The sequence below is a fragment of the Ochotona curzoniae genome, unplaced genomic scaffold (assembly GCF_017591425.1).
Source record: "Ochotona curzoniae isolate NIBS_2020 unplaced genomic scaffold, NIBS_Ocur_1.0 contig_1274, whole genome shotgun sequence".
NCBI classification, from domain to species: Eukaryota; Metazoa; Chordata; class Mammalia; order Lagomorpha; family Ochotonidae; genus Ochotona; species Ochotona curzoniae.
The window spans coordinates 28,148,931-28,176,798 of record NW_024465023.1 but is presented as its reverse complement, the minus strand read 5'-3'; the positions used below and the strand labels follow the sequence as shown (position 1 = coordinate 28,176,798).

The 27,868-nt window shown below is 42.3% G+C and overlaps 1 protein-coding gene across 1 annotated transcript in view; it reads right to left on the bottom strand.

The window, feature by feature from the left end:
- Window positions 1-2,157: 2,157 nt before the first annotated feature.
- The window catches only part of SMPX (small muscle protein X-linked), a 59,748-nt gene continuing 34,037 nt past the window's right edge, over window positions 2,158-27,868 (bottom strand). The window contains exon 5 of the mRNA XM_041002061.1: window positions 2,158-2,551. The gene's annotated coding sequence lies outside the window, so the exon portion shown is untranslated. The remainder of the gene's footprint in view (window positions 2,552-27,868) is intronic.

Sequence of the window (27,868 nt, the reverse complement as noted above, 5' to 3'; positions counted from 1 at the left end):
TGGAAAAGGGATTTCACAGAATGGCACATCCGATTAGTAGTGTTCCTTATGTGAATCTATCCATAATGAGAGACTTTACTGCTCTAGTTAAAAATGAAGGATTCCTTTGGGTAATTATCATCCCTTTCCTCCCCCCCCCATGCCCTGGGCCTCACTTTTAGAATACTACTGTGTCATTCAGCTACTCAGTAAGTAACCTTGGAAACAAAACCAATTTCCTTCCAGTCTTAAAATACAAAGACGGTACCAAATGAGTGATTGCTGTGACTCTAAAGAGCCTTGCATGTCCCGGTTGGCTTCTGGCTCTGAAGAGGAAAGCTTTCCAAGTGTCCCACACAGTCCTAGACCCTGCAGGGCCCTCTGTGTTCTCCTGTGCCTCAAGCACAATGTGGGAGAATCTCATAGATGAGGCAAGAAAGAAGGACTTAAGACTGGAGTTGTTTTAAGCAGATGGTTTTCAGGATGAAATCGCTCTGTGATCCTCCCTCACTTAGCATAGAGCCTGCCACATAGTAGGCATTCCAGAAATGTGGTTGGAGAGAAGGGTGCACTACATGCAAAGACCTTCATCCGACAGGGTATAACCTGGCACTTGTACCATTACAGCAGGCACACTCGAACCACTGCTATTTCCAGTTCTTTCTTCCCTTTCTCTCTCTTTCCTAATGTACCTTCCACTATTTGTACCTCATTTCTCAGCCATGAAAAAGTTGCCTTATGACTGGTTATTCATAAAACTGTAAGATAAGTGAATGCTTCAGTGTGACATATGTGTTTTTAGGGGGCTATTATTGTGAAATGTGAATGTTTAACATATGATTTCATTGAAAAAAGATTTTTCTATATTACGCTATATATGTATATATGTTGTCCAAGGAATGAAAACATTCCCTAAAACCCATATATGGTGAATTTAAACCTTAACAAAATAAGTATATTTTTAAATTGAAGAGACAAAAAAAAAAGCCGTTGAATTTGTCTAGAGACTGGTCTGATTATGCTGCAAATGTGCCCTGGGAGACTGCAATAAAATAAGATCATTTTTTTCATAACATTAAGCCAGAAGTTAATCTAGAAACTAAGTGTGGATCATTTGTATTGACACAGAGTGAAAGGTGAGGTCAGTTTTATAACTCTGCTCACCTCCGCCAATAAGGAAGGAGATGGCCCAAGACAGCGCAGCTGTCTACAATGGTGTAGAATCTCTTCACCTGTTCTGTTGACAATCTGCTAGCATTGTCCCAAGCACACCTGTGTGTATTTGCTAGCTATCAAAAGGATAAACCCACGCAGTGAAACGCCAATGGGTGAACTTCAGGAAAACCGGAAGTCCTCAGGCACCACGAATCTGCAGTCAGTCCCACATGTGGACAGTGATGGTGTGCTTTTGAAAACAGAACTCAGCAGAGACATGAGAGTGTCATTCACCTCAGGAAGTTCAGAAATACATCGGGTTGTTTGTTTTTGCTTTTTGCGGGTTTTTTGTTTTACACAACGACTGGCCTTGAAGCAAGGATGAAAGTGATTTAGCCTGAGAAGCCGTGTCAAGGTCTTTCTGCATACCAGGTATGCGACATACTTGCTTTTCAAACAGTGACATCTCCATAACCTGATCCTTCCTACCTACTTAGATTGTGAAGTTGCCTGGGTATTTCAGAATGCTGTAGATTCTGGAGGAATGTGGGCGCTTCCTTTTGGTTTGTGGTAACGTTGCAAATTGATTAAATTTGCATAGCAACTCTGTATCTTAGCAGCAGGAGACATGCTTCACCTTTCCTTGCACAGCTAATGTATGCTCTGTCCCTCTCTTATTCTGATCACCCAGCCTCTGCTTGACAACACCTCATAATGAATTCTAGTCCACCAGGACAAAGGGGAGTTTCTGGGCCTCTGTGGAAGTGAAATAAACTCACTATAAGGTCATCCTTGGAGATGGAACATCAACAATAACAAATTCCTCAGGCAATACTCCACATGCAATAACCTGTCAACTCTAGCTGTACCCATGGTACCCAGAAATGCAGAATCAGTCCCCACTAAGGCAAGTTGAGAGTTGGCTTTTTTCTCTCCATGTTAAGGAATATGTAACTCTCTGAAGATACAAAAATTAATTTAGCTTACATGCATAGTTTACATTTACTCAACTATTTTCTGAACAGATAAAAAGTTTATTGATGTGATTTTAAAGGTGAAGAACCAAAATACAATCCAAATATTGACTAAAATACTGTGGGAAGTAGCTTAGAGAACTTTCCATCAAAATGATCATTATGCACATTGCCATATCTCTCTCCATGAAATCAAATTCCTCAAGCCTGTACCCTCCAGGTGGTGAACTCATCGACTGATTTGCTCTGCAAGGTGCCAAAAATGACAATAAATTAAAATGAGAAATGCAGCCAACTAAAAGGAAGAGATATAAATGTAAAAACAGGCCATTTCTGCTCATCTTCGGCATTCAAGGCTTCATGATCTTGATACAAATATATATAATTTTAGTGAGCTATATTCATTTGAATCCATTTTTTCTCTTTAATTCTTCACATCAAACCTGCAAGAGAAAAGCCAAATGAATCATTACTACTTTCCCTTAGCTTTATTGAATCATGATTAATGAACATTATATGTATCTGTTATAAACTGTGATTACTGAAATACACATACATGAAATGGCTAACACAAATTAACCAATTCATCATTTCTCATATTTTTCTTGTGTTAGAATATTTAAAATGTACTTTCTTAGCTGCTTTCAAATATACATCATTATTAACTGTACTCACTGTGCTGTACAGTAGATCTCCAAACACATTCCCCCCAAATAAAATGTGCCCTTTAACCAACATTACCTGTTCCCCTGTTTCCAGCTCTTGACAAACACTGTTCTACTCTCTGCTTCTTTAAATTCTATGTTTTTAGACTTCACATGTGAATGAGATCCTCCAGTATTTGACTTTCTGTTTCTGGCTTATTGCACTTAGCATAATGTACTTCAGGTTCGTCATCAGTTTGGTTTTCATGAGACATTTTTCAGGAGAAGTATGATAGGTACTAGGCAAAATTGAAGACCCTGTTTTCACTTGGAAATTTCATCTCAATTCAGTGAATATAAAGTGAGATATGAGTGGATGGTGTAACTGTTAGCTTTGGCTCTAGTGATTTAAGTAATCCCAGACTAAATTAGGATAGCTTCCCACTGAAGAATTAGAGTGTAATGCTGATCTTGTGATTATGATTTGTAAAACATGGGGTGCTTGAGGTAAATTTGCATTCCTGACTTGAGTTTTTCGCCCCCTCCATATACTATCTCCAATGCTTTGGAACTTTGTGCTTTCCTTGCACTGCAGGTGGGGTATAATGTCCTCAAACTCAGTTTATTCACATGACATGCTTTGGCCAACAGAAAGAGGCAAGAAATAATGATGTTAAGTAAGCAGGTATCTAGCAAGGAGGAGCTGAGTACTGCCAGCATTTCAGCTCCATGTGCACTAATTCTACTTTGTGCCATGAAGACCACAGGTGGCAGGGATTTACTGCTTATGAATGAGCACTGGCTAAAAAAAATATATCCAATTCAGCTGCTGACTGCTTCCCTGTAAAACATTTAGTTCAGTCTAATGTCACAATAAAGTTATACTGTGGCTGATTCTCCCACTCTCATCATGCACCTAATGCCATGACTCTTTTGAGATTTAAAAACAAAACAGAAAGGGGTGCAGGGAAATAGGTAGTACTCAGCCCTACCCCAAATCCTGCCATTTTTGAGTATTTAATTAGGCCTCACCCTAGATACCTCTCCCTATGCCCCCAGACTGTTTAAAAAGACAATCCCAAACCCTGTTATTTGCAGGGCTGTCTCTCTCATCTTTCTCTTCTCTCTCTCTCCTCTCTCATTCTCTATCACTTTCTTGCCCACACCCATTCCTGACTGTACTTTTGCTTTAGACAAATCTGACTTTTCTGATTGCTTTTGTTTATGTCTGATCTTTGACTTTCTTATGCTGAGAAAAGAACCTTGAGTAATACTAGCCAAGGGCTACCACATAACAGTATCACATGTGCTTGCCTGTTCTCTCTTGTCCTCAGCCATTTCTAGAACTTGACTATGCCAGACTGGTCTTCAGATCCCACAAAAGGAGAAATGTGTGTAGCAGAGCCATTCAAGCTAAAGTATTTAGAACAGAGATCACAGATGACCTGGCAGATGTATGAATCCAAACAAGATAAGCTGAGCCCCAAATAGGTGACCTAGAATAAAATATGATTTTATCTTAAGCATTGTATTTAGGAGTGGCTTATTCAGCAATAGCTAGTTGATATTGTTACATTAATTTTCAAAATTCTTGTATTGTAAGGATTTGTGAACATTATGTATTTGCTTTTCATAAGTCTTGGATGTCATTCTCTGTGTGTTTTACTTAGCTGGATGGACCGAATCTTCCCTTAAAAAATAGAATGCTTCATTTTCTTATGAATGCTGGAGAAAGAAACCTTATAGAAAAGGACTCTTGCCCCATTAGAGAAGGAACTATGGTTTGGCACTCAGCACACACTTGCTTTATTCTGCTGTAAAAACTATTGAAACAAATATACTTTATTTCCCAATCTTCCTTTCAGTTAGGGAAGTCATGGGAACCCAATGCTACCAGTGAGCCTTGGGGAGGAGTCTACTCAGAGATCTTTTAAAGCTTTGTCTTCCTGTATGTTTCTTTCAAGATTACAAACCCCTTTGAATCATTGTACAATTATAGTGTGTTGGTGAAACAGGTTGTGCTGTACTCATGGTTGAAATTAAATGCATGACTGACTCCAAGTGTCATAGCTGGGAAACTGAGACACTGTGGTGTTTATTTCCAGTGTCCTGACTTTGGAACTCCTTCCACTCAGAGAAGGTTTAGATGGTTCTTGAATCAGAGAGAAAGGAAGGCAGACATTAAGGACTGAAAAACTGAAAGCATTATCAGCATCAGTCAACATAGGCACTCAGATTTCTCTAGAATTTTCTTTTATTCTGGTGTATAAATCAACTTTGCATTGCTTTCTGTAAAATACTCGAGGGAGGTGATTTAGGAGGGAAGAAAGTTTATTTTGGCTTACAGTTTGAAGACTCACATTTCAAGATGGGGAAAGTCTACTTATTTTCTGGAGTGAGTGCAGAGGAACAATCAGATGGTGAGCCAGGAAACAAAGATACAGGAAACAGGCTCTTCCTCTGTGTCCATGCGTCTCTCTGTATAAAGCCACCATGATTCAATCAGGGGGCCTATGCTAGCGATCTAATGTGACCCAATCAATTTGTTGAGGGCCCTACCTGCAGATACTATCATTAGATCAAGCTTCCACCCAATTCCATGTCCCATTAGTGTTAAAACCATTAATGGTTAACACAAGACTTTGGGGTTTAAACGTCTGCATGAGTTTCAGTAGTCAAATCCTTGTGAACCCGTAATGTAATATGACTCAGCTTGAAAGCTATCCTCTTAACACATTTTAAAGTATATGCTATGAAGGCATAATGTTGTACAGCAGATTTCTACATGGATTCATCTTGCTTGACTGAAACTTTCTGCCTACTGATTTGTAACTTTCCATGTTTCCTCTTGTTCCACCTACTAGCAACCACCATCACACTCTGATTATATGGGGATGACTATTTTAGTTACCTCATATAGCTGAAAGCAAGCAGCATTTGTCATTCCATGACTATTTTGTCTCACTTTGCATAATATCCTCAAGGTGTTCATCCCTGTTTTCAGAGTGAAGTATTCTTTTCTCAAGATTGACTTCCATTATATAGATACACAACACATTTTCTTTAGCCTGACACAGAAGACATTGAAGTTGTTTCTTCATTTTAGAAATGATCTGTTTTAGGTCCTTGTGTGTCACTAAGACAAAGTAAGACACCACCTCCTTCCCATCTGGTTGAGATGTATACTGCTGGCCAATAAGTTCACAATTGTAACCTGATGCCATCATGCCAGTCCTGTCACTAAGCATTCTCCTTTATGCACTTGCATTCTGAGTTTACTCAACCTCTTATGTTTCATATAACTTGACAAGAGCCTTCAGGTTCTCCCTCTTGGCTTGCACTTGTTGATTAAAATCCCGTTGCCCTGTGACTTTCCCTGTAACATACTGAATTGTCTTTATTTGCTCACATGTACCCTCATACATTTTTTATGGTAGCTATCCTGCTATTAGACTGAGACTGTCTGAAGTCTTTGCTGGATATGCCCTTTCATTTTTACATCCCAGTGCCTGTCATGACACATGATTTGCTGCAGGACCCCAAGGATTCATGAGATACACCACTGGAGAAATGAGAAAAGAAGAATTGGAGTTGCAGCCAACTCCATATTCTTCAGTGTGAGACACCAGGACCAAACTAGGTGTGTGGACACAGGTGTTGTGGACATAGATTGCTGTATCTATGTGCCATGACCCACTGTGTAATCAGTTCTACCCTTAGTCTCAGTCATAGCCCTGTCTTGGGCAGGATATGCTCCAACAATTTTACTGCTGTGGTCACTTGCTGGGTGACATATGGCCAGTTTCTCTGGCTAACTCAGAGACTCAGGACAAGCTGCCCTTTCATCCAGGAATTCACTGGGCTTCTGTAAGTTGCGTGGAAGGGGAGATGATCCATAGCACACTACTACTGAAGCATATTTTAAGAGGTAGACCTCTCTCAAAGACATTTTCAGATGGGGAAGCACCATGTGCAATCTAGTACCAGGTGCCATGTTGTAGGATAGGATTGATATGGACTCTGACCACTATATATCTGTCCTGGATAGATGAAATTATGGCTTCACTGAGAAATACAGGATGAGTTATTTGCCTTGACCAGTGGCCCTTCAGCTACTGTTGAAAAAGCACCAAGAATTCCCTCATGGCTGCATTCAATTTGTGATCTCTCTGATTGAGATGGTTTTATAAACATCATGAAGTCCTCGTCCAGTTTGCTCAGACTGTCTTGGCCACTGCAAACTGACCATGCATACAATTCTTTTTGTAACATAAGCCCTGGGGAAATGATGCTCTTTTACTTCACCTATTGTGCTTGAGAGCTAAGAGAAGCCTGGAAGGGGTGCTGGGTCAGCACATCAGCCTGTGTTTCATATAGGGATAAAGAACAAGATGACATGACAGGGCCAGTTTCAAGCACTACTGTGTGCTAAGTGCTCCTCCACCAGCTTTACAGTTCCCTTAATCAGTCTACACAGTGAACCTAGTTCTGTTGGGTACGAACCAGGCAAGAGATAGCAACAGAGGAGAGGAACTGTTACAAGAGTCCTCCTGCAGGTTGTTCTGTGCTCCCAGCTTCCCCTCCACCTTTCAGGTTCCTCTAGAGTTCAATAGGGCTCAGGAAGCCTAGACGTAGGACTGTGCTGATAGAAAGGTCAGATGTAGCTCTTTCCAGAGCACAAAGGCCCCAGGTGCCCAGTGTCCTCATAGCTGGCATTGTGGGGTTCCAAGTGTGTACCCAATGCCTGTGTGATACCGGAATAACAAACTTCAGGCATCCAGGGACCCAGGCTCCCTGTTCTGCTTCAGGACTCAGATTTGGCAATAGGAAACAATGGGAGCAAATCCAGAGCTAAAATTGCCCATGCTATAAAGTGCCCGTGACACTTGTTTGTCAGGGTGTTGGAATGCAAGTGTGTTGGGCGTCTTCCAGGGCCACACTGCTTCACTGCCTAGAAGACAGCTGTCAGCTATTCACCTCAGTTCTGTTCTCCTATAGGGAACATTTGTAAGAATGATGGGGAAAGTAAGGCACCCTGCCAAAAAGTGTTTGCAAGCTAACCCAGATTCATTTTCTACCCCAATAAAAAAAGATACAGATGTCTATCTGGTTTCCAATTGAGTCATAGCTTGGCCAGTACAGGAATGATATGCCTAATGTCTCCCTATGTCACCCTAAGTTCAGGCTGAGGAGCATGTGATGTTTACGCCTTGCCATGACCCATTTTTAGCTGTGTTACTCATAGTCACCATGGCCCCACCATGGCCCCATACATCTTGTGGGAAATGGAGGCCACTCAACACTTGTCTGCATTTGGTCCTTTAACCACACACTCATCAGTGTTGCAACGAGAATTTCCTCCTACATGGTGCTAAATCAAAGAGCCATAAACACAGTGACACTGAGCAGCATTTTAGAGGAAAGCAGTGTCTCATGTATTCTCTGAATGCAATGGCCAACCATACTCCCATAGCATACATTAAAGAGTTTGAAGTTCATTAGAAAGTTTCACAAATAAGACAGCAGCCTTGTGGTTGTGGAGCTATCTGGAGTTCACAAAGCACACTCATTCTATGTAACCTGTAATCATCATGCCCACATGATGAAAAAGACAGAACACACTACAACTAAAACACATAAGGAACATCACATACCCAAGGTCAGAAAGTCAGGGCATACACAGCTTAGAACTGCATTCCAAATACAGAATTATTTCTTGAAGTCCAAGTGAAAGACATCAAACTCAGTTAAAAATTAGAAACTTTTCTGCTAATCTATGAACCTGTAACTATTGCTTTTCCATATCATGAAGATTTTGCTGACTGTGCTGAAAATTGAAATGTTTCTCTCAGTTAACTATTTAAAAAAATAGGGAAGATGCAGAAGATGCAAAGAGCAGGCTGTCTGCTTTGGTAAAATTATGCATATGAGGATTATATTATGTTGGGCAGCCAGTTAATTCACCACTTACTTTTTATCTCTGTATCCCATATTGGAGCAACTAGTTTGATTCCTGGCTACACTGCTTCTGACCCAATTTCCTGCCAACGAACACCCTGGGAGGTAACATACAATGGCTTAAACACTTGGGGCCGTGCCACCCACCGAGAAGATCCAGATGGAGTTTCACACTCCCAGCCTCAGCCAGGCTGAAGCTGTTTGAGGCATTTGGGGAGAGAACCAGTGGATAGAAGATCTTGATCTCAATTTCAATCTCTCTTTCTCTCCCTCCTCCCTCCCATCTGTTACTCTGGCCTTCAAATAAATAAAAATAAAATACTGGGAAAATTAGGGCCAGCATTGTGGCATAGTAGATAAAGCCTCTGCTTTTATCACCAGTATTCCATATGGGTGCAGGTTCATGCCCTGGTTGCTCCACTTGCAGTCCCTGCTAATGCCTTGGGAAAAGCAGCACTGAAATCCAGATTAAAATAGTGTTATTCACAGGATGAAAAGAATTAGGGTGACCTTGAGGAGAGGGAATATTCTAATAAAATCTCATTAACATAAATTCCAGAGTGTTATAACCCTATTGTATTGAGAATGTGTTATGCTGGATGTGAAGTCATGGATAGAGGTCTGCAGGTGAGACACAAATGAGATATTGGTGGAGAAAGGAGTATTGTCTTTTTTAAAAGATTTATTTTATTTGAAAGGCAAAGTGATAAAGAGAAGTGAGATCTTCTATTAGATGGTTCATTCCTTAAATGGCCAGAATACCTAGCACCGGGTCAGGCCAAACCAGGAACCTGGAACTCAGTCCAGGTCCCATGTGGGTGGCACTACTTAGGGTACCTTCTGCTGTTTTCCTAGGCACATTTGCAGGACACTAGATCAAAAATGGAGAGGCCAGGACTCAAAATGGCACTCACATGGGATGCAGCAGCTTAACCTGCTGAGCCACAGAGCTAGCCCCAACAGGGACATCATTTAAGACTTCACAACTGGTGCCTCCAGCTATTGTGCAAAAATTCTTTCCAGTCATTGGAAGATTCTCTTTCTAAAGAAGCCACTGACTTCATTAGAAAACACTAACTTAGGACTGTCCTACTAAAACAGAACCCCTAGACTCGAAGACACGAATAGAAGTGAAAAGTGAAAGAGATGGCTGTTTTAACTATAAGCCACTCTACGATTTTCCCAAGATGGCAAAATCTTTCTCAGTTGTTCCTGCCTTAACATTTAAGGCCTGCAGAAAATCACACATCAGAAATAGCCAGAATCTTCCTAAAACTATAGCAATGGTCTGTAGCAGCCAAGGATTATGGAAAACCAGTATCCTAACATATAGTTAATAAAACAGATGAAACACAAATAGGCCTTCCTGTCTTCTTCCAATAATGCATTTCTGGAAACCACATTGTCATAGAAATCATTGTAAAGCTGGTTGATTTTGTTTTTACAATTACAATGATCATGATGGATCATCCCAAAACTTAGTATTCAAATTTAAAAAAATGTAGTCTTTGATGTACCATCAGATGAAGATATAACTAAAGCTTTATACTACTTTAAAATAGTGAATCTATTTTCAAAGATGAATGGAGCTAGGGTTTTAGTATTGCTCCTCATTTTGGAAATGGGGAAATTAAAAGCAGAGGGGCTGAGTCAGTTGTGCAAGCCCACTTAGGTAGCTCATAGCTGACTCACAATGAAAAGCCTATGTGAAGCTTTTTCCTTATACTAAACTTTCTTGAAGCATGTATAAAATGAGTGGAGGTAATCTGAACATGTTGACATGTTCAGACACCTTGTATGAATGATTGATACAGCATAATATACCTGAGGCGGGCATTGGTACAGCATTTGAGGCACCACTCAAGATGCTGCCTGCATCCTGTGTTGAAGTACCTGGATTTGAGTCCCAGCTACACTTAGGATTCCAGTTTCCTGCTAATGCTCCCCTGGGGAAGCAGCAGATAATGACTGAAGTACTTAGGTCCGTGACACCCATGTGGGTTTTGCCTGGCTCAGCCCTAGCTGTTTTGGGGCACTTTGGGAATGAATCCGTAGATGAGGGTATGCTCTCTCTCTCCCCACCCCTCCATGTTTCTTTTTCTCCCTTTTAAATAAATACTTTTCTTTAAAAAAAAAAATTACTTTTATTTGAATTGCAGATTACAGAGAGAATAAAAGACACAGAAATTAATCGACTGGTTCACTACCTAAGTGGTCAGAATGGCCTGAGCTGGGCTTGTCTAAAGCCAGAAGACTACAGTTTCTTCCATGTCTGCCATGTGGGTACAGGGTCCCAAAGACCTGGGCCATTCTCTACTGCTTTCCCAAACATATTAGCAGGGAGCTGGATTGAAAGTGGAACAGCCAGGACTTAAAACAGTTACCCATTCACAGCTTAACCTACTATGCCATGTACTAGCTCCTTAAATAAATACTTTAAAAATATAATTTGCCTGGGCCCGGCGCAGTAACCTAGCAGCTAAAGTCCTCACCTTGAACACGCCAGGATCCCATATGGGTGCCAGTTCTAATCCCAGCATCCCTGCTTCTGGTCCAGCTTTCTGCTTGTGGTCTGGGAAAGCAGTCGAGGACAGCCCAAAGCCTTGGGACCCTGCACCCGCGTGGGAGATCAGGAAGAGGCTCCTAGCTTCTGGCATCAGATCGACTAAATTCCAGCCATTGTGGTCACTTGGGGAATTAATCAACGGGCAGATCTTCTTCTCTGTCTCTCCTCTCTGTATATATGACTTAGCAATAAAAATAATTAAATCTTTTTTTTTTTTTTTTAAAAAAGAGGTGAAGGCTGTGATACTGTAACCAACACTCTGATAAGGATACACGCATCCCAGGTGGTGGCCTGACCAGCTGCACCACAATGTGTGTATATATATATATATACTTTATAAAAAATTGACTTAGTAAATATGCATATGCTGTTCTAATGAACATCAAATTTTTATTTTTAAAATGTTTCCTGACGTCTCAGAATTTTTAAAAAATAACCTTTAAAAGGAAATGATCAGCCAATCCAATTCTGTTAAAACAACTTCTAGGACCCATGAGGGTCCTACTTGCTCCCAGCCAAGCAAAGCTAGACACAGAAATTAGGGTGGGACTAAGCTGCTTCTGGATACGAAGATGGTTAAAGACTTCTGTGAATGGCTAGAGGAGCCAGGGTGAGCTGGGATAGGTTGCTGCTACTGAGTGGCAATGAGCCACTGCCAAGAGTTACTGCAAAGAGAAAGCAGAGTTTGTTTAATTGGAATCCTATTATTGGACATTTAGCTTATTCAACAATGTTGTTATCATAAATTAACAGACTCTTCTCACATGAACAATTTCCTTAGGATGGACTTCAGGTTGGAAAAGATAAATTCACAATGACCTGCGCTTGCTCCATTTATTAACCCTCACCCTCATCATCCAGGCAGGTGCAGTGCTTACTGCACTGTAAATATACATTTTTTTTCAGAGAATGAGTGGGTGTGTGTGTGTTTTATGGACATTTTCTTACTCATCACTGAGAGTTTTATAACAGAAAAATTAGTAACTCTTTGTCTTCTTGAAAGCCCTTTGATTTCTGGTGAGGCTACCAATGTATCATGTTTCTCCATTAATTATACATCCTTTTCTGTGAACTGTGAGGTCATTTCCTTTATCTATTTATCTATTAATGTGTTAGCGTTTTGCTTCCTAGTTTACGAAAGCTCTTTATATAATTAAACATTTCATGAAAAACAATTTTCTCAACTTTACTATAATGTTTCTTTTGTCAAGCACTTTACAGATTTTTTTTTAATTATCAAGGCTTTGAGGAATTATTTTGATGTCTTTGCTTTAAAAAGGCATCTAGAGAAGTCTAAGTAAATTATTTTCTTCAAACCATTCCAAGAGTGACTTAAAAAAGCTAGTTATAGCCATGCTCTACCATGTATATGCGTGTGTAATTTTATTTTAATGTTGTTTACACAGTTGAGAAAGATGTATACCAATGTGGGCCACTAATTAGGGTGGGGAGGGTTGAGGAATAGAGCAAGGTGGCTGGGATAAATGTTTCTGATATTTTCCCTTTTCTCCTAAATCTGCAGGGGGAAGGGAAGGGGGAGGGGATACTACTACTGGCAAACTACATTAGCATCTGGGGATGGGGAATAGTCATTTGATATCGTCTTAAAGACCCCATTGAGCAAAAGAATGTTCCAAGGGTGTTACTTGAGTGGTTTTGATGGTTCTGAGGTACCATTGGCATAATTATACCCAGGCTGAGAAAAGCCTTCCAAGGTCTGTTGGCTGACCAAGTCCACTCTCCTCCAAACCCAGCTCACATGCAGGTCAATGGGTGTTGCAGCTCTGCCCAACCCAGTCTGTCCCCAGTCCCAGCTCTCATGCCCATCAATGGGAACAGTGCCTGACTGGAGAGTCCCTGAGGTTCCCTCTACTAGGCTCGCCCCAGCCTCTGGACTCCCACATGCAAGCAGGTGCTGCAGCTCAATCTGGCATGGCATTCCTTGCCTCGGAGTTTGCCAGTGAGTGCTACAGCCTGGCTCTGCCCAGCCTGCCTTTAGTCCCAGCTCATGCTGGTGGGTGCTGCAGCCTAGTCCAGCCTGGCTATCCCTGAGTCCTGGTCCTCATGTGAACTGGCAGATATTGTAGCCCAACCAGGCCCTACCTGCACCCTGTCCTGATTCTTACACTCACCAATAGGAGCTGTGGCCTACCAGAAGCATTAAGTTTCTCTATCAGATCAGCTCCCAGCAGCAGATCTTGTACTCACCAGTGGGTGGTTGGCCCAGCCTGCAATGGCCTACCTCCAGTCCTGGCACCTATTCTGGCTCTCACCAGTGGGTGCTATAGCCCAGCATCACCTGGCCCACCTCCAAACCCAGCTCTCATGGGGTGGGGCTGGGGATGGGGCTACAATGTAGCCCAGCCCATTCTGTACCCACTCTGTCTCTTGCAAGTGCCAGCGAGTACTGTGGCGTAGCCCAGACTGGCATATCTCTGGACCCAGCCCACTCGCATGCCATGGAATGCTGCAGCCATGTTCAGCCTGGTCCATCCCAACTCCAACCCTTGCACTCATAGAACTTAACATCTTAGAAGAAAAATCCTGCAATAAAATACATAAGTGGCAACAACCCACTTTTCCAATGTGAGGGGTACTGCTATGACTGTGCAAACCACTGAAAACTATGGATGTCTTATTGAATTGATGGGGATATAAAAAGGCCTTACATAAATAGTATTTAAACAGGCCCAACTTATAGGTAGGAATTAGCCAGCTAATGGATACTAGAACAGTGAAAGATGATTAAAAATCTTCTGAGCCAAAAAATACTATTCTAATCATGTGTAGAATTAGCATGGCATTTGCACTAACTGACAGACGTTCACCAGGTTTGTAGGAAGGTGTTTCTGTTGTGGGCAGGCAGAAAGGCAATGCCCAATGCATGCTGAGCCTGAGCCAGTTAATGCAGGCCCTCAGGGAAGGGGTGGGAGGCAGTGAAGAGTGCACTGCCAAGCAGCCACATCGCTTTGGTGGGTTTGGCCTTTTGCTTTCGTTTTCTTTCTTTGGAAAGATCTGCTGGCTGCATAACTCTGGCAACCGAAGACAAGTAAGAAAAGGTTTGAGGAGTGAAGTGCATAGGTTGTTCTGACAGCCATGGACCACTTATGGGCCAGTTGTTCAATGGGGTCACCTGTGTGACAGCAGCAAGAAGGCTAGATGAATGGAGTTTGCAAGGCTTTCAAGATGAAGAGAAGGATCAACCAGGAAAAATTCAGCACCCATGGAAGAGCTCTCACCTAAAGACTGAGCAGCAGAGCCCTTTCCTGTTAGCCAAGGTGAAGGTTCTCCTTTCGGAAACATTTCCATTGTTGACCCCCAGGCCACACAAACACTAATGATAGCAGGAAACACAAGACAGCGTACAAGGGACCCTAGACTGTTGGACGTGCCAGATAGGAACTCCTACTGAGCTCTTACCTGTCAGTTCATGCTTTTTTGTAGGCTGGGAAGCATTTGAGCTTACATGGACAGTCCCTAGGATCCCATGGCTTAATTTATTGAATAGGGGAAGTAAGCCTTGTGAGGAGAGATCTGCTCCTAACGATTTAACCATTAATAAAGCCCGGCTATAAATGGAACTTAGGAGAGAAAGTGGCTTGGCAGAGGCCAAGGGAGCCAGCCCCATTAGACAAAATAGGTCAGGCAGGGAGGAAATTGTCGTGTCTCCTGACTTACTTAAGTAGATCAGGGTTGACAGCCTTTGTCATTTTTGAACTGAATGAAAAGGGATAGAGAATATACAAAAGGTTTCTTTCTCATTGTGTCTTCTCTCAGAAGATAGGTATTTTAAAGAGGACCCTTAAAAGAATGATAATATTGCTCACGGTTGAGTTTTGGACTTAAAAACCCATGGAAACAGGAAGAGACGTTTTTGCAAAGGAATATTCAAGGCTTCTAGGGAGTCACTGAGGCTTGATCATTGTCTTTTATCTGGGGAGGGCTTTCCCTGCCGTTGCTTTGATGTGTGTGATGGGCTCAGCCTTTTGCTTACAGTTCTGCTTTTCCTATTTGAAAATCAAAACAGAGAGGCAAGTAAACCATTGCACCTGACAGCAAGCTGAAGCAAGCAAACACTGTTTCAAATCCACAAAATGATCCTCCCCCATCAGTAGTTTTTTAATTCATTTCTGAATCTGCTTCCTCTTGGAGCAGCTACTCCCTAAAGATTCAGAGACAGGAAGGGGAAACTCACCCCAGTTCCCCTACTATGCACTGTGATCATAGGTTTTCTGGTGTTTAAGGGCTTCCTCTGTGAAAAGCATCAGGGAACTGCTTCACATTTGGAAATAATCTTTCTAATCTCCCCAAAGACAAATAGCATTTGGTGTTTTAAGTACATATAAGAAATAGTGGGTGGTGAGGATTAGAAAGGGTGAAAGAAAAGCAAACAGTAAAATGTCATGGTTATGAGATCTTGGGAAAACCTCTCTTCTCTGCATCCCAGTCTTCCCATCTGTGAAAAAAAAAAAAAAAAAAAAAACAAGGGTGGGCTGCTGTGGGAGGCAGCCTCAAGACAGCCCGATGATCTCTGTCTCCTGGTAGAGACAGCCTTGTGTAGGCATTGCCAACAATGAGCAGGCTGCCTGGAATAATCAAAATGACAGAGCATGACGTCCATGGCTAGACCACAGAGGACTTCTCTTGCATTTGCTTTGCACTCTCTTGGATTATTTCTTCTGGGGAAAATGGCTGCCATATTGTAAAAAGCATTGTGGCAACCCAGTGGCAGGTCCCAAAGGAAAATCACCGAAGACTCCAATAACAGTCATTACCAGCTATCCAGCAACGTGAGTCAGCCACCTATGAAATGAGCCATGCAGTCTTAGTCAAGGTTTTCTGAGACTCTAGTCCTGGCCAATATCTTGACCATTACTTCATGAGGGACCCCAAGCCAGAACCATCCAGCTAATCTACTTCTAAATTCTTGACCCAGAAAAACTCTGAAATAGCATTGTTCTGTTAAATTGCTAAAGTTTTGGGGAATTTCTTACCCAGTAATGGACAACTGATATCTTCAGGCTGCCTGAACCGAAGTCCAGCTCTTATTGTTTTATGTGTCAATGAATAGGTATTATTGGTGGAACCAGGAAATATTAAGTTTTATTTTGCATGTCAAAAAAATAGATCATAGTTGTAGGGTGGGACCATATGCTTTGGGCATTTTTGAAATTGATAGAAAAGTGAGTCACCGCACTCTAGAGAGCTGGCATTGTGTGAACTTATGGATTTGGCTTTGTGGGAGTAGGCCACTGGGGCTGGCTGACCTTGAACCAAAGCTTACAGCATAACAGCTCAACACCCAGCAGTGAGTTCTTAGCATGTCCTACTGAAAACATGACCCACTTATATTATGTTTACACACAGAGAGAGCTAACCCATTGAGAAAAACTGCAGTGGAATGATCTTCCTTGGATTCTCTTTTAAATGAGTTACTCCAGCAAATGTGACTGGGATTATTCAGAGGAAAGAGTAGCTTTGGCAGTTTTTGTAAGAAGATGAATTAAGAAACGAGTTAAAGGTTGCTGAGTTTAAGGTTAAACCCAAGTAATACGCTAGAATACAGGACTTATCTGGAAATTAGGAAGTGTAGAAAGGGACTGCCTGAATATATCACTGGATAGACAGGTATCAAACACTGCAGAGACACTATACACTCATGGAGACTGGTGTGTCTATAGGCCTTTCTAAGTTGAATACAGCTATTGTTCGGTCTCAGTCAGCAGTCTTGGTAACTTAGTTCACATCTTCCTCACGTCTTGTTCCAAAGGTGATTCTGGCTCACCATCTGTGCTGCATGGTTTTTCAAGAATGCTTGGCAGTTGTCTACATTTGGAGATTTTCATTCCAGAATCCTTGACATTCAACCAAAGAATTACTTTAAAAACCAGGAAATATTCCAGGATGGTTTGTCAAGGAAAGATCTGAGATATGTCTTCCTATTCAGCGATTTTAATTTTTTAAAAAGGTTAATTTATTTATTTTAGAGTCAGAGTTACAGAGAGATATAAAGACAATGACAGACAGAGAATCTTTCATCCACTAATTCACTTTCCAAGTGGCTGAAGCGAGGATCCTGAAGCTTCATCTAGGTCTTGCAGGTGGATAGCAAGGGTCCAAGTACTTGGGCCATCTTTTGCTGCTTTCTCAGGGGCATGAGCAGCATTGTATTGGGAGCAGAGTTGCCAGGATTTGAACTGATTTTCAAATGGGATGCTGGCATCACAAGCAACAACTTAAGCTTATGCACCATAATGCTACCCCCCTTTGAAATATTTATTTATTTATTTATTTAAAAGGCAAAGTTACAGACACAGGGAAATAGTCTAATTCAGTATTTCTAGGGTCAGTCTGTACATCAAAATCACCTATATGAACTATGGCCATCTCAAGGCCTACTCCTCTCTCCAAGAATTGTTGGATCAAACATAGCATTCACACAAAATCCAGGTGACTCTAATGTGCAGCCAGCACTGCAGACTATGGAGTCTAACTACAGCCAATATTCTGCTGCTGTCTGAGTCTGGGACTAAGATCATTAGATTCTTACCAAAAGCCACAGAGGTCACAATGCAGTTTATAAAGTGAGGTCAGTTCTTATGTCAAAGCACTTAAGATGTGCTATAAGGCTGCCTATCAGTCAGCCAAATACCTGTGATCCTTCAGTTCTGTCTGCTTTTAGACTCGAAAAGTTGTTCAAATTCAGAAATGTTTTTGTTTTCTACATTCACTAAATCTACATCCATAAAAGTGGCTTGGATGTAGATTATTAAACCTGCCTCTTTTGTCTCAGCATATATTTGAAACTTGGCAATATCTTCCTTAGAATTATTTCCATTGAGATTAGAAAAATGTGAAGGCCAAGTGTATGGTGGGCAGGATTGGGGCTGGGCTCCAACGCCCATTGGTTTGTGTAGAAGACAAAACTAGAGGCAGAACTGACCCAGCAATTGCAACGACCAGCATGTGCATACGCTGATTGGGGCAACAGACTGTATCGGACCTTGTATTGACAGGCACACACAAGAATCAGGTCTGGGATCACCTCAGATGAAGTTTCTTTGGGGATCCCCCCAACTGAATCACTACCGAACTCAGAACCCCAACCATGGAGAGAATTGCAGGTTCCATGGTCTGACCGTGGAGTGCATATGTCAGAGCTGGGCCTCCTCAGTGGCTTAGACAGAGCAGTAGACAGCATATCCAGGAGCACATGGAAGACATGGCAGTCCATTGGAGCCTGCAGAGAACACCTGGTACCACAACAGAAGATGGAGAACAGAACAAATTGATCAATTACCCCAGCCGAGTGTTGGCAGTGAATATCTGGGCAAATGGAGATCTAAAGTGGACTTTGTCCGCCAGTGGATTCTGGAGAGATTTCATTGTGCTTGGAGTGGCGAGATCGGCAGTAATGCAGAATTGAAACCTCTTGAGCAGGACCATTAGAGCATGCCCCACATTGGGGACCCTGGGGTGGTGTTGAGTAGCTGGACCCAAGGTGCAGAGGTGTTTGGGAGGCTGGGTGTGGCTTCTTTCCTTATTCTCTCTCTTCCCCCAGACACAGGAAGGAAAAAAAGAGAATATGGAAATGATGATCTCACCCACCTTCCTGTAGCCCTTGACCCTTATAGTCCTAATCAATTATGTAAAAATCATCCAAAAATTAAAATTAAAAAAAGTAAAATGGTTCATTCTTTCCCATCACTGCAACTAGGAATCTCTCCATATTATTTCTTATAACTGCATGTGAAACTATAATGGTCTCAATACAAATTTTACAAAGATAATTTAGTGGTGGGCTGGGTTTGGTTAGTTTGGTCCTGATTTCCCAAATTTTGGACTGGACTGGTGTTGGAACTAAGAAGCAGTTGCAAAAATTAGGGTTGGAGTTAGGCATTAAGCTAGTATTAAAGAAATTAGTTAAAACGTTTGCTTTTCACATTGGAATGTCTGACCTTAATATCCAGCTCTGGTGCCTGACTCTAGCTTCCTGCTAATACAGACCTTAAGAGGCAGTGCTGATGGTTCAAGTAATTGGGTTTATGCCCAATATTGAGAGCCTTGGATACAGTTCCCTGATCCTACCCTAGCCCCAGCTGCTGCAGACATTGGAGGGGTGAAATAGGAATAGGAAGATTGGGCCTGGCGCGGTGGCGCAAGTGGTTAAAGGTCCTCGCCTTGCACGCCCGGGATCCCATATGGGCGCCGGTTCTAATCCCGGCAGCCCTGCTTCCCTTCCAGCTCCCTGCCTGTGGCCTGGGAAAGCAGTCCAGGACGGCCCAAAGCTTTGGGAACCTGCACCCGCGTGGGAGACCCGGAAGAGGCTCCTGGCTTCGGATCGGCATAGTATCGGCCCGTTGTGCTCACTTGGGGAGTGAATCATGGGACGGAAGATCTTCCTCTCTCTCTCTCCTCTCTGTATATCCACCTTTCCAATAAAAAAAATAATAAAAAATAAATCTTTAAAAAAAATAGGAATAGGAAGATTAGATTGCTCTGTTTTTGTCTGCTTGACTCCCTATGTCTCTGCCTTTTAAAATAAATTTTTTTAAAAATGAATATTGCGTCCTTAAAGTTAACTGACTGGGGCCAAGCAGCATGGCCTAGTGGCTAAAGTCCTCACCTTGAACATGCCAGGATCCCATATGGGCTCCAGTTCTAATCCCAGCAGCTCCACTTCCCATCCAGTTCCCTGCTTGTGGCCTGGGAAAGCAGTCAAGGACGGTCCAAAGCCTTGGGACCCTGTACCCGTGTGGGATACCTGGAAGAAGTTCCTGGATCCTGGCTTTGGATCGGCATAGCATCGGCCGTTGTGCTCACTTGGGGTGTGAATCATCGGACGGAAGATCTTCCTCTCTGTCTCTCCTCCTCTCTGTATATCTGACTTTCCAATAAATAAATAAATCTTTAAAAAAAAGAGTTAACTGACTGATGGGTAAGTTTATGTCATTGACAGATTTTTTTCATCATTTCCATTAAGATGGCTCCTCATAATTTCCATAGCACATTTCACCCCTGTGCAGCCATACTACCTGCTCCAGGGAGCATCAGGCTTGAATAATGATTAAGAGTCAGCCAGTGTTTAAAGAGGGTTTCCTCCTGTCTAGTTGTGTGACTTAAAGGGAAGTCGGTGTAACATCGGTTTGCTTGTGTTTTCTCACCTGTTAAATTGAACTGTTAAGTGTATGAATTCATTTCAGTTTCACAAGGTAAAATGCTTGGAGTGGTGCTACACTCTTGACAACACTATGGCAAGCATTTGTTTCATTGATGCTTAGTATGAGTCTGCAAAAAGGTTACCATGAGTGCAGATTACAAAAGAAAAACTATGCAAACATATGTTTTAATACACTTATTTATCTTTTAATTTTACTTCCACAAACTTTTAAAGATACATTCATATATGTGAATTATTGCAAATTAATCTGATTGAGTATCTGACTATGCTTTTGGATACTGAGTCTAAAATTACAGAATCAGTGGTGGAATGGTGAGAGGATTTTTGAATGATCAGACTTAAACATCTAGGTCATTGCTTCTCAAAATATGATTCCCCAAACCAGTAGCAGCAGCAGCAGCAGCAGCTGCAGCATTTCCTGGGAACTTGTCAGGAATGTCAATTCTGGGATCCATACCAGATCTTCTGAATCAGAAAACTTGGGGTTTCCCTAAGCCCCTCCAGATGGTTCTGACACATGAGAAAAATTGAGAACCCCTGCTCTAAGCAACCAATGGTGAAAGTTTCCTTTGTGTCCCTGGTACTGTCCTTTCCTCCCTGTCCTCAAGGACTCAGTTAAATATGGAAAAAAAAGCTTGCTTCTCGAAGTGGCAGATTATCCATGCAAAAGCTGCCTAAATGAATAACTACTGCATGCTAAACTGTGGACCTGCAATGATGTCCATAGACTTGGAGTACCAACCAAAATTCAGAGTTGCTTTGGTTTATTATAATCTTATTTGTACCTAACTCAAGTTTCCTGGCATTTGAACACTTATGTGTTCAGTGAGGTTGTCAGTAGTGAGGTGGGTCTCCATGCACTGAGGCTTCAGTTTAGACTGAAGCTGCAGAATCAACCCAGAACAAAAGTGAAGCCCCATCTACTACCTCCAAGTATTTCAGAGTTTGAACGTCTAGTGAGAAAGCAGGCCACCAGTAGAGAAAAGTAACTCTGGACTCAGTTATGAAGAAATGGTAGATGGGGGTAGGGAGGAAGTTTGGGAATCATTCTACCGCAGTTCCATTTATCATCTAATTGTGTTGGTCTAGAGCAGTATCAGCTGTTTTGTCTTATACAGATCATGAGCTTCCTCTTGGGCCATGATCCCCCTTCCCAGCTAGGTTGGAGAGGTAGCCTGCTACTGGCAGGAATGCAGAATAATTGGCCCATGACTGGATTGGATATGGCTCCAAATGTCTCCCAGGCCCTCATTTCCCTGACAGCAACCTTGCATATAATTCCCAAGGGAGTACAGGACACCATTTCTTGGTTGTTGGTGACTATGGAGATTTTTTGACAAGAGTGGACCTCTAGATATGTGATTTGGAGACATCTTGAATTGAAGTGTATTCCCCCAGCCCACCAGATCTTTCTGAAATTAAGACATTTTAACCTAATTTCTAAATCCTAGATCAAATCTATCTTGTATTATATGTGGGCACATATTATGTGTAAGAAGATTACTCAGTAAGGATTTTTTTGGGGTGGGGGGAATTGGGCAAGAGAATGGAATGGTAACTAGAAGGGGAAGTTGAGAGTATATTGTCCTTTGATATGTAGGTACAAGTGCATAGATTAGTCCTCCATATCAGTGGATATAAACAAGCCATTATCTGTTCAATTTTGACCCTGGGGAGTGAGTTTTAACTAATCCCTCTTCTTAGTATTGGCTTTAGACCTCGGGGTGATCTCACCTATTATTCAAAGATGAACTTAAATAGGCTGAGTTAAAAATTAGCACTAAAAAGTAACTTCTGCCCTACCACTCTCTCTGAACTATTGTGTGCCTTAAAAGAGAAAAGAATGTGGAAGTACTTTGAAATTCTTAAAATCAAGTGCAAAGACTTGTTGCTCTTCTTGCTACCATTAGCCCCTAATTGAAAGATGTGATTTAACTGTTGCTGTACATAATACTCCAAATAAGCCTGTTTCCTCATTGCCTACCACTTTAGAGTCTCCAGGCTGCCTTATTACTTGGCATGTGTGTTCATTACCTACTGCTACCTATTTCATTCTGTTTGCTAAATAGGCATCACTTAGTTATCAAATTCAGTAGTGTCAGAAAGAGGAAGAAAACACTTTGATAGGGTAGTCACAAGCAGATACTGGATATGAATGGTGTGTAAACTAGAAGATGGCATAGAGAAGATGCCCAAGGCACTTCTGATGGCTGCATCAGCATGGCCCTCATTTTATACTCTGGAGCAGACTCCAATAGTGTATGGTCTGTATATGAGGAATATTTGAAAGGTTCTCAGAAATGTGTATTACGAAAAAATGGTGCATGAATCTCAAAGTCTTTTGTACCAAAGTATCTTTTAATTCCATTTTGCATGATCTTTTTGGAGTCCTCTATAGGAGAGTGCTAAAAGGACAGGTTGCCTCTTTGTGGTCTTCAAGCCCGTCAAAAATACCCAGAAAAATGGTATTGTGAAGTCTATTGTTTGGTTTCCTTGAGAGCACAGGAGTGGCAGCTCATCTGTCCAAGTACTTCTTAAATGGATTCTCTTGAGAGATAAATTAGAAATTATGAACCAGACATATTTGCTAGTTGAATACTAGGGGGGAGAAGAGGGGAATGACTTGAAGTCTGCACAACAAAATGAAAGCTCTTCAGTGAAATGTTAAAAATTCTGAAGACTTGAGACAAGAGCTTTGGTAACATGAGCTGTTGCAGGTTTTGAAAACTGGAACAGCAGCGCCGCCTCCAGGAGAAAGAGGACACTGCAGTTTAGAAATCACTGAAGGAAAGGCTTAGCTCAGAAGCTCTGCCACACAGAAGACAAAGATGCTCCTGGGGGCTTGTGGGAGCTTCGCTGAGCTCATATGTTAGTCACAGACAGTGAATTTCAATTTCCCTTGAGCTTTTCTCCATGTTCCTTAGGGAAATACCCCCAAGCTATCCCTTAAACAGGATTTTATATGAAAATCAGCCAATCAACTCCTGATGTTAGAAGCAAGGGGTAGAAGGTATGGAAAGACTGAGGGGCCAGCAAAGGGATTGGGTATTCTCTAGATGCCTGATAGTCAGGTGCCCCATCTGAGTCACTTCACTTTTTTAGGGTATACCCCGTCAAGATTGGCATTAGTATCTCTATTAATAGATGTGGCTCAGAGGGTTCAGGAAATTGCCCAAGGTCACAGAGTTGCCATGTAACTTTCCTATAAGTGGACAGCCAGTGGGTTCTGCTCTTCCCAGCACGTCCAGTCTCCAGTGCCTGCTGCCATGGAGTCACATGTGCTGCCGGAAACCTGCCCCAGCCACCTAGCCACATGCACAGCCATGGCTGCCTCTGCTGATCACCCCTCCCCCGTCTTTGCTGCAGAATTCAGGCTCCAAACCCTTCTCAACCGTCAGTATCTGTGTAACAGTGCTGACACTGTGCATGAAAACTGTTGGCCTCCCCTACAGAGTGCGAGCATTAAACTGGGAAGCAGGAGAAAGGGGTTTTAAGTAGGCACTGACTTTGATTGAGTTGCTCTTAGGACTCAGTTAATACAGCAACAGCGACCACGGTGCTGAGGACTCTGTGCACATTACATTTTGGTGTCATTCTCAGTACTCCTGTGGTTGGGGAGACTTTTCTGGGCATTGTAGGATATTTAACCTATCCCTGGCCCAGGTCCCTAGATGATAGCACCCTGAGATATGACAACCACAGATGTCTTTAAACAGGGCTACATGTCCCTAAGGGTAAAAGGCAGAATCACCTCCCTTAGAGTGGCAAGATTGGCAGAGATTCATAACTGTTGAAATATCAAAACCACTTGAGCAAGAACCTCAGAGCATACCCTACATCCAGGACCTGGGAGGGTGGGAAATTGGGTGGGCTTCTCCCTTAATACCCCCCTTTAAACATGAAGGAAACAATATGGGAAAAATAACAGTTTTACCCACGTTCCTGTAGCCCTTGAACCTTTTTACCCTAATTAACTATGTAATGATTGTCAAAATACAATAAAAAAAAAAAAGAATCACCTCCCTTAGGCTGTTTTATTCAGTCTTCAGGGGGAAGAAACAGAAGCAGAGTAATAGTGCAGACTGCAGACCTAGGAAATAGCTTGAATTGCCTCTCTTCAGCATGTTTTCTGGCACAATGCCTGTTTCCTCATTTGGTGCCTGAACTCTTCCATTGTCGTCTATATCCATGGACATTGCCTTGTGTTATTCCCATTACAGCGATACTGTGCTAACAGCCCCCTGCCACATCCTCACCCAACTTGTCTGGAAGTTCTTTGTGGGGCACTGTCTTATAATGTAGTAGTATCTTCTAATATAGTAGTACCTGGCAAGTAGGTGCATAGATGTTTATTTAATAAATGAACAGATTTATTCCAATGCTTTCATCTTTCCCATTCAAATCCAGTTCAAGCTACTGATTGGCATTGTGAGGAAAAAAGTTAATTTAGCCAAGATAAATTCCAACTAGCCCATGTACAAAGCAATTAGGAAATGAAAATTGAGTCTGACGGTGGTCGTGTGAATACTGGGAATGTAATAAAACTGGTGAGTTTTTAGGACTTAATTGTCACTTCTAGAGCTAACAGGCAGCCATGGTTCCTATCATTTTGTATCCCAAACTGGGCATCAGGCAAGAGTGTGAGGGTAGTAGAGGTGTTACTGGAAAAGGATTCAGCTGCACCTGCTCTGTAGCATGGCAAGTCTTCTGGGTGGTAGGAAGTGCCACAGTCCTTCCTACAGAAGGCATCCAATGGCTTTCTGGCAATAGGACCCGCTTGCTTTCTGTAGTTTTTCCAGCAGTCAAGATGAATTGTTCTGAGGAGCCATTGTGCCACCTGCCTAGATGAAAAGAGACTACAGTCTGTCGACAGCTTAATAGAAATTTCTCTTGGTGAGAAGCCAATTGACTGACCCTGCTCGGGATTAAGCCAGCCACCACCTTGCCATCTGCATGAAGTCCTAAACTGGAAAGTGTGGAATGATCCGTTCACAGGCAGGGAGCATAGCAAGGGAATAGGAGTTAAATTTGCAAGTCTTGATTTGCTCCTCGTGATTCCTACTCAAATGCCACAGCATGTGCAGGGAGTTAAAACGAGCAGCATTGTCACGATGCAGCCGAGCCTGATTAGGCAGCCTGGAATTCACTTCCCCAGTTTTCCGCGTGGGCTGCACACAGCGTGAGAGGGAATGAGAGAAAAGGCTTCATGGCTAGGAGACAGCTGACAAGCCCTTGCTCATTCCGGCAGCAGAGGTGGCTCTGCAAGGCCTGACGCTGCACTGCGGCAGATTTGTCAGCAGCACGCAATCTCTGCCATGGGCCTCTTCCTTCTCTGCCTTCCCTTTCTTCCTTTCCACCTCTTTTGTTCTTCCTCAGATATTTATGAGCATTAACCCTTCCCTTTTGCCAAGACCCTTAAAAAGGCTGAATGATTTATGCTACCACACAACATTTTGCTCATTAACATGGAGCAGGATAGACACTTCTGTGTAATTCATGTTTGAATACCCAGTGCCTGGTGGACTCAGCACCAAGCACTTCCTTTCTGCGTAATTGATGCTGACTGGCAAAATGAATGAAGAGTGAACAAATGAACGAACAAAGGAACAAATAAACCATGTCAGAATTGTGGCTCAGGGTGCCTCTCCGTGGAGGTGACAGCTTCTGCAGTCATTATTAGCCTTTGCTTGCTTTACTCTGACCCAACACAGTGGACTATTCTCAAAGACTGTAATGTTTTAAAGAGTGCAGTGAGAGATGGTGATAAACAGGACTGCCAATGGAGTATGACAGATGAGGTTTGGGCCTCACCTCTGTGAAACTAGCTGGACAACCTTGACCAAATGACATGAACTCTCCTAGCCTTTATTCCCTTTAAGCAAAATGGGCACTGGAGTTTAGAGCCTACGCAGTCAGCACAAGGAAGAGATGGCATAATGTATGAGGAAACACAAGACACCATATGAGGCATGTCACAGGCATATAAAAATGGTAATGCTGATGATGACAATAAAATGATATTGATGTCAGAGCTAATTATTTTTAATGTTCAACATTAATATTTTAACAGACATAGTGATCTGCTGAAGTAACCATTACCTTCTGATACATTTACAATGAAAGAAAATAGCCTACCAAAAAATTGTAGGATTTTGAGGCCTACTAACATAACTCAGGTGGTCGTTTTATATTACATATTATAACTATGTTTAATTTACCAAAATATAAAATAATTGTTTAAGAATGTTTTATTCCTAAGTCTGCAGTTACTGTGAAGAAGTTAAAAACATTGGGCAAATAATTGCTATAGTCTTTTTAATTAATGTTTTAACTTCTGTAACATGCAACACATGGATTAGGAAGGAAAACTTGGGGCTGGCACTGTGGCATAGTAACCTAAGACTCCACCTGCCATGGCAGTATCCTCTATGGATGCTGGTTCATGACCCACTGCGCTACTTCCCATCCAGTTCTCTGCTTATGGCCTGGGAAGGTAGCAAAGGATGGCCCAAGTCCTTGGGACTCTGGATGTACATGGGAGCCTTTGAAGAAGCCCCTGGCTTTTTGCTCCAGATTGGCTCTGGGGAGTGATCTAGCAGATGGAAGATCTCTCTGTCTCTTCTCTCTACAACTCTACCTTCACAATATAAATAAATAAAAAGAAAAGAAAAGAAAGAAGAAAAAAAGGAAAGCTTGCAGTAAGCTGGACCTCACACCAAACTTTTAAGCAAATTAACCAGGATTACTCACTTTTAGTGGTACTGACAGGCAGTCCTGGGCAATATGGGACCTTAAACATCATCCTTGGGCTTTCCCCAGCTGAGTGCCAGAGGCAGCCCACCCCGATCTCCACTTGAGACAACCTAAGCATTGCCCAATGTCTCCCTAGGTGGACAAGCTGCAGCCTCACATTGAGAACCACTGATATAGGGTCCTGAATCCCAGCACACTGGGGCCAGGATGGCTGCCATTCAAAACTGTGACTTGGCCCTTGAAAATGTATATGTCAGTAGAAAAGTGTGTACAGATTTGGGTCCCAAGTAACCTCTGCCTTTTGCCAAGCAGGCTGGTTGCTTCACTGGTCTCAAGTCTACACCCTTGGAAACTCAGTGAGCAACCCCTTGTTTAAAGAGACTCCATGCAGGGAGCTGCTCTGTGTTTGCTGCCAAGAGAGCAAGCAGCATGATCAGCTCAGACTCCTTGCCTTCAGCTTCAAGAGTCCTTTACACCCACAAAGCCTGCAGCCAGAGCCTAGAACAAGAGCATTGCCAGTCAGGAAAACAAATGAACAGAATCTTGATGCAGTTCAGAACTACTGCAGAACTTGCTTTTGTCCTAACCAAGAGCAGAAGAGAAGAGCAACACAAATCAAAACAAACGTCTTTTTCTCTCAAGAGTGAAAAAATCTCAG